This window comes from Syngnathoides biaculeatus, chromosome 4 (assembly GCF_019802595.1).
Source record: "Syngnathoides biaculeatus isolate LvHL_M chromosome 4, ASM1980259v1, whole genome shotgun sequence".
Taxonomy (NCBI): Eukaryota; Metazoa; Chordata; class Actinopteri; order Syngnathiformes; family Syngnathidae; genus Syngnathoides; species Syngnathoides biaculeatus.
This window is the reverse complement of record NC_084643.1, coordinates 17566558-17579230: the sequence shown is the minus strand read 5'-3', so window position 1 is coordinate 17579230 and position 12673 is coordinate 17566558.

Sequence of the window (12673 nt, the reverse complement as noted above, 5' to 3'; positions counted from 1 at the left end):
TTACTTTGGTATTGTAGCGTCAGGGCTAGTGAAAGAGTGAGGAAGGTACGGGAAGGTGTGAAGGACCCAAATGTAGGGAAGCTGGGAGTCAAGGGAGAAGTAGCGGGATCTCTAAAAGCTTTAATTCTAAAAACTTAACGTAATAACCACAAATATTCAAAGTAACAAAGTATATCTTAAATCTAAATGAGAAAATTGACATGACTTTCAAAAATGCAATGAGAAACAAGCAACCCATGACAAGGACAATAAACCAATAAGAACTGAAAGAAGACCAAGATAAATAAAGCTTGATGACAACATTGGACAAGACATGAGTGACTGGGGGGAGATTATTGGTCAACACAAGGGAGGAGGGCAAACATGAACAGGTGGACATAACCGACAAAATCAGCACACAGACATGCAACACAGGAAAAACAAAACCAACCCAACCCAATGAACTGAGAACATGACAGTAACCCCCCCCTACCCCCACCCTCAAGGAATGCATCCCAGATGTCCCAAAACAAAGTCACCAACCTGGGGTGGGCAGGAGGGGATCCAGAAAAGGGCAAAGAGTTACCATCAGGGTCAGTCCAGTGGCCTCACAGGCCACCCAAAGTGAGGTGCTTTGCTAGACAGTTAAGGAGGCCGGCAAGGATGCCAACCTCCAGGGTCTCTATGGGACCATTCAGGCAGATGTCTACTATCACACAGCCAATGGCAAACAGGAGCCAGGCAACTGGGAAACCGGGCGGCAGATGGTTGAGCACCGCCACAGGAACTGAGGGTGGCAGCCGTTTGTCAAGTGCCGCCAGAGCAGAACCTGAACTTGGTGGCTGCTGGTCGGGTGCCGCCGACACAGAAGATGGAGGTGGCAGCTGCTGGTCGAGCTCCGCTGGAACATGATCTGGAGGTGGCAGCTCCATGGTGACCTTCTGGGAAGCCAGCACGGGGACTGCAATTGCCTCTTTCCCTGCTGCCAGTGAGGCTTGGTAGGAGTGGATAGAAGGGGGTAGAGTGCACAGGGACTTGAGAAGGCGAACTAGGAAACATGGGTGGTAGAGAGCTAGGTGACCCGGGAGATGGTTTGGGTTGATGTGACTTTTGTGGAATGGAACGGGAGGACAAAAACTGAGCTCTGCTTGGGCGCCCCCACTGGCCACCCCATGGGGGTCCTGGATAAATGGCCAAATGGGTGCCCCCACAAAGGTCATAGGGAAAGGATTTGGACTTAAATTCCTGGGGGGCAGATACAGAGAGGCCTGACAAACACTGACTAGGACTTGTAAATCTAGTAATCTAATCTAGCAAGTGACGAGATTACATGAATGTTTATGCTCCATCTATGATTACCTACACATGATTTCTTGAAAAGAGTCAGTGTTGAATGGGTTGGTTTCGCCAACGTCACATTTTTTGCTGAATTACGCACACACCACTGCGCACCGCCATTTAACCTCTCTACCAAACGCGTACCAGTGTTGTAGCCTGTGGATGGTCCCCATTACTGTTTGTGTTTTTGTGTTTCACGGGCGTCTCGAGACTCAAGTACACAAGAGAGGGCTTTCTAACCATCAGACAGCCTTCTTCTGACTTTTCTTCGACAATTCTCGCCAATTCGCTGAAGCTTTTTCCAGAGTTGGGAGTCAGTGTGCTCTTCAAAGCCTCCAGATCCAGTACACAAGTCTGGCTGCGTGAGCGGGGACATTGTCTAACGCATCCGACGAAAGACATTGGACATTCTGAGGCTCTATGCTTCATGGAGACTTGGCTTTGTGGACGATTGCACGACGCTGCTATCGTGCTGCTCGATCTCAACCTCCATCGTGATGATGTATCGCCGAGCTAAGAAGCTTAATCGATACTCTTTTCAGAAGGCCAACATTACAGTTAAGATCCTTTTTTGTTAGTCAATTGAAAGATTCGAGAATTTTGTGAAATACTGGATTTATTTATTCTTTTGTCTTTCTGTCATTGACATCAAATTTTAAACAAATAATAAACGTTTCGCTTTGCTCAGGTTTTACTTTTAGAAAAAAAAATGAATAAATGGAGTTTGCCCCGATATTAAAAAAAAAAAATATTCCACCGCCTTTCGTTTTCCGTGTTAGCATACAGGTAAATGCTCCTTCATGGATTCTGTCACATAGAGTAAAAGATCAAGGGCACAATACTGCACCTTTGTGACGTAGTCCTGAGTTCCATGATGTGTGTGTGCCTAATAGACAGTCTGGGCTTGATGTGCTGTGGGTCGCGTCTTCAATAAATGCAGTTAGAAACAATGTCATTCACCTTCTGTATGTATGAGTAACGGAACTCAGGGATCGAAAATGGCTGCCGTTCGAGGCACGTCACGTAAAAACAACCCATTGAAAGCATCTCTTGATAGTGTGATTCAGTAACTGTAATTTAATTAATTTCCTGGATGTAAGAACGCACTTCATTATTTGTTACTCAGAATGCCCGTCATTTAAGAGTAAAATGCAACAGATGATGATAGATGATAAATGATAGTGTGTTTTTTTGTGTTTAAAAAAAAGGATATATTGAAGGTTGCTGGTGGAAATTTTTAAAAGCTATGATTATCGCTGCAGTCACTCAAATTTTGAAATATATTTATATAATGTTAGTATTTGCACTTCCAGGCCACCTTACATTAGATATCTTTATGTCCTCATTTTTTTGCAGTAACAACCATTTGATTCACATGGAGAGAACGAATTAAATGGAACTGCGAGTCTGTTTATTGTTGCTAGTTATGGATTTTCTCTTCATTAATATATAATGTACAGTAATTGCATTATTAATCACCTTAATACACTTTGAAAAACAGGAGGGTGCAACTTTGAATTCAAGGATAATGGATTGATTCCAATCATTCAACCACTAATGTATATTTTTAACATAAGTCCAAAAATGATATCCCATAGCTGCAATTTACATTTATGGAGGGGGAAGTATGAATAAAATATGCTAAAACCTGAATCTTCAAAGTCACTACATGATGAGATTTTGGTTGATGTCTTAATATAAACAGTTACTTTATTTTTTTAAAAAAGTTAATTCCTGGTAAATGAATAGATTTGGCACAAAAACACTGTAACATACTGGATATTGGAAATTTCATTTATTTTTTTATTTTAATGAAGCCTTGGACAAACTCTGTCATACAGCCGCATCTGGCCCATCAACAGTCTCTGACCAGACCAGGGTTCAATCCTGTGACGAATTTGCATGTTCTCTCCATGCCTGTGTGGTTTTTCTCCGGGCACTGCGGTTTCCGGTTTCTCCCATATCCCCAAAACATGCATTAATTGGACACTCTAAATTGCCCCTAGGTGTGATTGTGAGTGTGACTGCTGTCTGTCTCCATGTGCCCTGCGATTGGCTGGCAACCAGTTCAGGGTGTACGCTGCATCCTACCCATTGACAGCTGGGATTAGCTCCAGCACTCCTGTGACCTTTGTGAGGATTAGTGGCTAAGAAAATGGATGGATGAATGAATGTATGTATATACACACACACACATACACACACACACTGGAATCTGAATAAAATAGACCCCAGTATAACGGATATCAGATCAAATGGATCGCTGGGTTTGAACAATGTCTAAAAATAGTTTCCATTTGTCACTCAAAATGCTGTTGACAAAGCTTGTCAGTTGCAGAAGAATAGAGCAGGTTAAATTCTGGGTCACAGATATACAAGAGGACTAGATGGAATTCCAAAAAATTAAATTTAGTGCCCACGTGGTAACCATGTTGAATGTGGGGCATTGAAGTGGTGGCCATGTGATGATGGGTTTTATCTAATATGCAGAGAGCAAGAGAGTGGCATAGCTCTTTCAAGTCTGGGACATGCTATTTTAGGTACAGTATCTTTTTTTCGGCAAGCTGTACACTTTGGGCTATGGATTTTAAATTAGGAATTAAGGAACCAATTCCTCTGCGGCTCATGAAAACAGGTGATTAGTACTGCTCGTCAATGCCACTCTGGCCAAGCACACCAGCGTGGTAAATTTAGAAAAAGTAATGTACATAAATATTATAAAAATGTTTATAAATGTCACGACCCATCGGTGCGGGGGAGGACCCAAATGCAGGAGTCCGTAGACGCCGAGGCAGTTCGGAAAAAGTGTATATTCATTCCAAGGTTGGGATTCAGGCAGGCAGTCAACTGGAGCAGCGGTAACCAGGATGTCAGGCGTAGAGGGCAACTGGGGATCGGTACACGGGTGATCAGTCAGAGAGTGTAGTAGTATCAACGACATTAAGCTTACGGGGTTGGTCGGAGGACAGGTAGAGGTCGATAAACCGGGATTCAGGATCAGGAATAAGGAAGTGCTAGAACGAGGCATGGATGGCAACGATCTGGCAAAGCCAGACCGTCCGCTGGGTCCTATACATACTAGGGTTCATTATCACCGATGAGGCGCAGGTGTGCGCCTCCTAATTAACGCAGGTGTGTAGGGGACCTTCACAGCCAGGGCGGGGGCCGGCAGGCCCTTCGACAGTACCCCTCCTTTAAGGCGCGGGATCCCAGACATGCCTAAACAAAAGAAACACACACTCATGCACACACAAAAAAAACATGTCCAGGGGCGGGTGGAAGGGTTCCGGGGGAGGGCACTCCCCCAACTCCAGTCTGCCTGGTGGCTGTCCAGGCCACCAAAAGCGAGGCGTCCGGCGGGGCAGGTCAGGAGGTCGACCTGGACGCTAAGCACCAGGGTCCCCACGGGGTGATTCGGGTGGACGTCCTCAAAGAGGAACCCAACAGCGAACCACGAACCAGACGGAAGCATGCGACTGCTCCGGACGAAGACCCCCCCAGGACGTGGTTGCGAGGCGACTGGGGATTGATCGCCGCTGAGGCTCAGTCGGGAGACAGCCGTGGATCGGTCACCACCGAGGCTAGGTCGTGAGGCGGCCAGGGGCCGGTCGCCACCAAGGCTAGGTCGTGGGGTGGCCAGGGGCCGGGCGCTGCCGAGGCTTCATCGTGAGGCGGCCTGAAATCGGTCGCTGCCGAGGCTAGGACCGGGGGCAGCCAAAGATCGGTGGTCGTCGTGGCATGGCCCTCCGACGGCCACGGACCAGTCGCCATTGAAGCAGGAGAGGGAGGTGGCAACCATCGAGACGGGCGTGGGGTGGCTGTATACCTGTCGGTGTCGAGACGGGAGACGCAAGAATATCTGTGGTCGAGACGGGTGTGGAACGGCCGCGTGCCAGTCGCCGTCGAAGCAGGAGCGTAGGGCGACCGTGGGTCGGTCGCCGCTGGTACTGGAACGAAGGGGACCGTCATACCGTCAATGCCTGCTGGACAAGAACGTGAGGATGCCGACGAGCTGTCGCCGCCACCTGGACAGGAACATGAGGCGGTTGCGGAGCCATTTGCGGATTTGGAGAGTGGCTTCTAAAAACCCACAGCCCGCAGAATGCTGCATTGTTGCTCTTTCGGTGTTTGACTTTGCACACCTGAACTGGGTGCTTGCCCATGAACAAGAGTTGACTGCTTCAGACGGAATCCGACTGGCTCAGAGACAGGGATCCTGAAGGAGAACTGGCAGAAACTAGGGGGCATGAAAAGATCATTCTTGGGAACAACATGGAGCGACAGGAATGATAAAGTCCTCCGCCTCTTAACTGGAGGAAAATAGTTTGCCTCATCTTTATCTGAATTCATTCCATCCCCTGAACTGAAGCCCTCTGCAATTCGTTTCTGTGTTTTGTTTTTTGGGAAAACACACATTGGAGGCGCTCAGACAGGCTTATCTTCGATCGCCAATTCCACCCTTTTACTTCGACGCTCGCCCGGAAGTCTGTCGCCACTGCAACGTGGGTGTGACGCGCCAGCGGATCTGTTGCCACCAGCGACGTGAGCTAAGTTCGGAAGGTTGTCGATGGATACCGTGGCATGAGAATGGGTCAGCAGCGCATCTGTTGAAACCGCGACATGGGCATGGCGAGGCGGCGGATACGTTTCCACAGCAACGTGAACTTGGCTCAGTCGCGGGTCCGTTGGTACTGCGGCGTGAGCGTGATTTGTCAAGAAGTCAGTCGCCACCGCGACGTTGGCGTGGCAGTGGGTCTATTGCCACCGCAACATGGACTTGGCTCGATAGAGGGTCAGTTGCCATCGCACTATGAGCGTGGGTAAGCAGCGAGTCTGTTGCAACCACGACGTCGGCATAGCTCGGCCGGTTATCTAATCACCGCCGAACCTGGGCCGTGAGGGCCGCAAGTTTGGCACTCTGCCGCTCTATTTCCGCCCGCATTTTGTGATAGAAGACCTGGGAACTCTCAAGTTGCTGCACCTTGGGATTTGCATACGCCTCCTCGCTCTGGGCTGGAAGTTTCGAAATCCGCTCCAGGTCTGTTGGCTTGGTCGTTGCCGGTGAGGAGTGGCTGGATGATGGCGGTGTCTTGGTTTCCGCACAGCGGGAGGCACTAGGAGGCACCCTGCTTGGGCGTCTCGTCTGGCCGCCACACGGAGGACCCGGGTAGATGGCCAAGCAGGCTCCCAAAAAAGGATTGGAGGAAGAGGACTTGGACCTACCGGGCGAAGGCACTCGGGAGCTGGAAACACAGGGAGGTGAAACAAATTGACTGGGACTAAAGATAGGGAGAGAAAATTCACAGTCCATATCCAAATCGCAGTCAGGAAGACGGTCATATAAATTTAAGTCTTCCTCAAGCTCAAAAAAAAAAAAAAAATCAGAGTCCAAGAAAATATAAGGTGGTGAGTGGGTCGTGGTTGGGACGTAATCATGACACACAGGCGGTGCTGCGTGTGACAAGGAAGAAGAGGATGACATCATGGAGGCTACCCAGATAGGATATGCTTGGTCCTCTGGCAGGCGGTTTGCCTGGCGTCGTTCCCGGCGACGCCGAGTCTTTCCTGCTGGGTCTTGTAATGGCCAGATCGTTCTGTCATAGCGAGAACTCGAGTGTGGACCCAAATGCACAACTTGGTAGACAGGGAGGCAGTTAAAGGAAGGTCTTTATTCGTTCCAAGGTCGTAAGCCAGAGAGTTGGTTAGAGAGACCAGCAGTATCACGAGCGTCAAGCTTATGGGGTTAGTCGAAGGACAGGTGGAGGTCGGTACACAGTGATTCAGGATCAGGAACAAGGAAGGGCTGGAACGAGGCATGGATGGCAACGATCTGGCAAAGCCAGACCGTTCGTTGGGTCCTATTCTAGGGTTCATTATCACCAATGAGACGCAGATGTACGCTTCCTAATCAACGCAGGTGTGTAGGGGACCTGCACAGCCAGGGCTGGGACCGGCAAGACCATGTCAATAAATAGTTAAGAAGTAATATATGTATGGCCAACAATGTCACCTTGTACCGACTCCCAACTCCCTCCTGACCTGCTTCTTACGCCTGTTGATTCTACTACTGCTGCCCCCGTGGACTGCCTGCTGGTATTTTGACATCGGACTGAATAAAGACACTTCCCAAACTGCTCCTGAGTCTTGTGAGTCGTGAATTTGCGGTCAACTCCGTGTTCTGGTCATGACAGCTGGACAGCAGGCCAATCACACAGTACCTATACAGTCCCCCAGCTTTGGAGTCTCAACTCTGTCCTTTGCTAAATCCAATCTTTTTGCTGATGAGTGGGTTGCATTATGTGGTGAATCTACATTGCACAATGGATTGTGATACCTTCACCTTTTCCCAATGGAGGTTGGCAGTGATGTCACTCAATGTTGTCTTTGGGTGTTTCTTCGCAGCTCTCGCAAGATTTCTGTCATCATTTGCTGTTGATACCCTTAGTCGACCAGTTTGGTGTCTGTTGCTCTGTATACCAATAGTTTCTTTTTCAGGACATTCCAAATTGTTGAACTGGCTGTATCCAATATTTGTGAAATAGGTCCGATTGACTTTCCCTCTTCTTTCAGCTTCACAAAGGTTATCTTTTTCCCCATAGACATCTCTCCTGTCTTCCTGTTTGCTGAACAGCAAATACAGTTTTCGGAGTTGAAACACAAAAACAAGCAGAGTCTAATGTATAAAGCGATCAATATAAAAGGCCTGAGAAAGTTATGTACCAACGCTTTTGCTCATTTGAAAAGTAGGTGGCTTCAAACAAAAGTTCCCTGTCCAGAGTTGTTTCAACATCTCAATGTAACTGACATGAAATAAAAGCTGGAATTCTGACATTTGTCTCGTATTCATTTTTTGATCTGAAATCCATATCTCTTTAATAAATAGAAAAAACAAAGGAATTTTGACCTTAACGTTCACATAAGACAAACAACCAGCTGCACTAACACACACACACACACACACACACACACACACACACACACACACCTGCGGACAATTTAATCTTCCGTCAACCTATCATGAAAATGTTTTTTGGTATGTGTCGTGAAACAAGAGTATCAGGAGAAAACCCACACAGGTACTGAAGGACATGCAAACCCTATGCAGGGCAGGCTGGATTTGAATCCGGATATAGTGTTCCCTCATTATTCACGGGGGTTATGTTCCTTCGCCCCCGGTGAAACCTGAAAATCTTCGAATAATTGATGCTGTTCTAAAATGCCCATGCCAATGCCAAAATACCCACATACACTATATTTTCACGACCATAAGGTGCACTTAATAGTCTTGAATTTTCTCCCAAATGGACAGGGCACATTATAATACTACATGCTTTATGTGTGCACAAAGTTCCAAAATCTGTAAATGTTTTTTCAATTGACTATTTCAATTAACTACAACCAAACACACTGGGTACATAGCATCCATGATGCAAACTACCGGTAGTGTATGTGTTAGCATGCATGCTGGTGGGGCTCACAAGGCACTGAGAAACAATTTTACATCTGTAAGCAAAAGAAGTTTACATTCCTCCACACACTGACAGTATAAGCAAATATCTTATCACATCACTACAAACAGAATAGTATAACTGGCAAATAATTAAATAGGTAAACAATGACTGAAGAAATAATTGGCACAAAACATGCACTTCAAATGCTATTTACATCCTTAGTGGTGCAATACATGCTGGGAGACGCTCCTGTACGGTAGAGTACAGCAGCTTCCATGCATGCTGAAATACACGTTAACAGGCAACCTAACAATATGATGTTACGGTTGTACTTCATTGGAGTAGTCACACAACACTTAGAAATTCTGAAACTTGGTGAGCACACAAGGCGCACACTATAAGGTGCCCTATCTATTTGGGAGAAAATTTAAGAATTAAATGCACCTTATGGCTGTGAAAATATGGTAGATATTGGAAAAAAAAAAATAACCACACTTTGAGAGCAAAATCTATGAATATGCAAAGCCGCCGACGGTGAAGCGCGAACGGGCAAGAGTATGGTGGACTCAGAACTGTGAGGCAGATGTGCTAACCAGTGACCCATCATGCCACATATATAACAATAAAACAAGGAACATTATTTTTTTTAGCAGTAGTCTTTTTGGAGAAGTTGCAATGAGAAGGAATAAAACTGCACGTCCTTTATTATAGATGCTGTGTAAAGGTAGTTCTTCTAAGAACATTTTATCCATGATTTTCTCATTATATGTACACCACATTTTTCCAGCTCAATAACACACCTTAGCCAGAAAATATTTTCCCACTTGGTTATAAGATGTTTTAACAACTCAAGTTTAAAAAACGACATACAAAATATGTTGTAAAATATTGCAAATGATTGATTAAGCAAAATAGAAAAGAAATGCATTGTTGCTGATAAATGTTGACTGTTTTACTTTAAAGTTTCGTGCTGAACTGCATTTAATGTCTTGATGGCCCTGTTAACAAGTAGCCCACATAATGTTAATTGTGTATTCATTTTTAAAATAATGGACACAAACAAAAATGACGGAAGATACAGATGAACCAGTCATTATCGTGTTCTGTTTCTAAATACATTAAACGTTTGAGAGTAAGATCCAAACCTAGTTTCAGCTCCCTCCAAAGATTTTCTATTGGGTTTAGGTCTGGAGACTGGCTAGGCCACGCCAGAATCTGTATATGCTTCTTATCGAGCCACTCGTTAGTTTTCCTGGCTGTGTGCTTCGGTTCATTGTCATGTTGAAAGACCCAGCCACGACCCATCTTCAATGCTCTGAGTGAGGGAAAGAGGTTGTTCCCCCAAATCTCACAATACCTTGCCATGGTCATCCTCTCCTTAATAGAGTGCAGTCGTCCTCTCCTATGTGGAGAAAAACACCCCCAAAGCATGATGCTACCATCCCCATGCTTCACAGTAGGGATAGTGTTCTTGGGATGGAACTCATCATTTGTCTTCCTCCAAACACGGTTAGTGGAATTATGACCAAAAAGTTCAATTTTTGTCTCATCTGACCACAAAACTTTCTCCCATCACTCCTCTGTATCATCCAAACGGTCATTGGCACACTTAAGATGGGCCTTGACTTGTACTGGTTTAAGCAGGGGAACCTTCCGTGCCATGTATGATTTCAAACCATGATGTCTTAGTGTATTACCAACAGTCACCTTGGAAACGGTGGTCTCAGCTCTTTTCAGGTCATTGACCAAGTCCTGTCGTGTAGTCCTGGACAGATTCCTCAACTTTCTAAGGATCATTGCGACCCCACGAGGTGATATCTTGCATGGGGCTCTACTCCGATTGAGATTGACCGTCATGTTTAACTTCTTCCATTTTCTAATGATTGCTCCAACAGTGGACCTTTTTTCACCAAGCTGCTTGGCAATTTCTCCGTAGTCCTTTCCAGCCGTGTGGATTCATACAATTTTGTCTCTGGTGTCTTTGGACAGTTCTTTGGTCTTGGCCATGTTACAAGTTTGAGTCTTACTGATTGTATGGGACAGTTGTCTTTATGCAGCTACCGACGTCACAGGTGCATCTGATTCAAGATAATACATAGAAGGGTGGTGGACTTTTAAAGGTGGACTAAAAGGTCTTTGAGGGTCAGAATTCTTGCTGATAGACAAGTGTTCAAATCTTTATTTGCAGCCCTATCAAACAAATAGTAAAAAAAAAAAAAAATCATACATTGTGATTTCTGGATTTTTCTTTTTAGATTATCTCTCTCACAGTGGACATGCATCTACGAAGGATATTTTAGACCCCTTCATGATTTCTAAGTGGGACAACTTGCAATATAGCAGGGTGTTCAAATACTCATTTTCTTCACTATACGTCTGCAGTGCCGAACTGTATTTACTGACATTGGTTTTCTGAAGTCTGCAATTGGCTGGCAACCAGTTGAGGGAATACCCCTCCTCCAGCATTTCTGTGACCCTCTTGAGGATAAGCACCTCAGAAAATGGATGGATGTTTTTTGAAGTGTTCCTGAGCCCATGTGATGAAAAATATAGGTTGTGATTTGCAAATCACTGGATTGTTTTTTTTTTTGTTTGTTTGTTTGTTTAACACAACATCCCAATTGGGACAACAGACATTCATTGGAATTGGGCTTGTCGTACTGAATTCTCGATATAGCATCAGGTGGCCTGATTTTTTATTTTTATTTTTTGGAGAGTGGGGCAAAAAGCTAGACCAATGATGATGGCGGCCTGGGGCATATTTTTTTTCTCTCGCATGAAGCCCTCCCCCACTATATACATTATAACATGATCTATAGAGATTGTGCACCTACGTCATAAAAATCACGGGATTTTTGTTTATGTCGCCAAGTTAATTCCGTTAAGACGACACGAAAATATTTCTGATAGCATGACACCCAGCGGTTTTTTTTTTTTGATACCGTTAAACATTTAGAAGGTGATAATAAACAAAGGTACATGGAAAAATTGGAGACATTTGGCAGAGAGGATCCATATTTAATGCTGAAGTCAAGTTTTCGCCAATAAGAAATTTGTTAATTTGCTTCCGCTTGTCTTGGACAACTGGATATACACATGTATCTGGTGAATAAGTCGTCGAGATTTAGACAGAAGTGTAAACTGACTGATATGTTTTGATAATTTGAGATTGAGAAGAATAATTCCTACCTGAAATGAAATAATTGGTACACAGGCGTGTGTATTTCGTTGGGTACGATCCATCTCGTTTAATTACCGAAATCCATCGATCTTTTCTCGTCTTTTCAGCTGGTATTCTATAGAATGATACGTTTGTACAACTGTCTCGTCTATTGTGACAACCAACAGCACAACAAGTATCGGGCAATTTGAAAAATCTGCTCCGGTGCAATGAGTCCCCTACTACCGAGCAGCTTTGTTTGACCGGCAATATGGCGCCGTAAAAACGGTGCACCCTGTGGCCACTTGCCAGACCCGACAGCTGTTACAGTAGCCAATGGAGGTCTGACATAGTCACAATAGCATTAGGGCCGTCAGCCTCAAAGTTTCCCGTCTTGTCTCATGTCGTGACAGGGAGGAGGATGGGGAAAATAAAATAATAAATCCTCCAAGGGGATTGGTATGCGTCGCGCTACTATGGACGATTGTGGTCAACACTTCAGAGGTCACACCAGCACACTATCCTGATGAACTACAAAAGGAAAAAAACAAGTGTCTTGGCAGCATGGCTGACAGTCATTATGCCAACTCAGAGGCTATAGCCCAGAAGAGCATGTGCAAAGTTCTTTGTTGGGATCCTCCTCTCCCCGCTTAGGAGCACATACTCTATTGACAGTTAAAAGTAACACACCCACAGTATTTCTAGCGAAAAAAAAAAAAAGCCTCAATTGGTGACAATTTTGAAG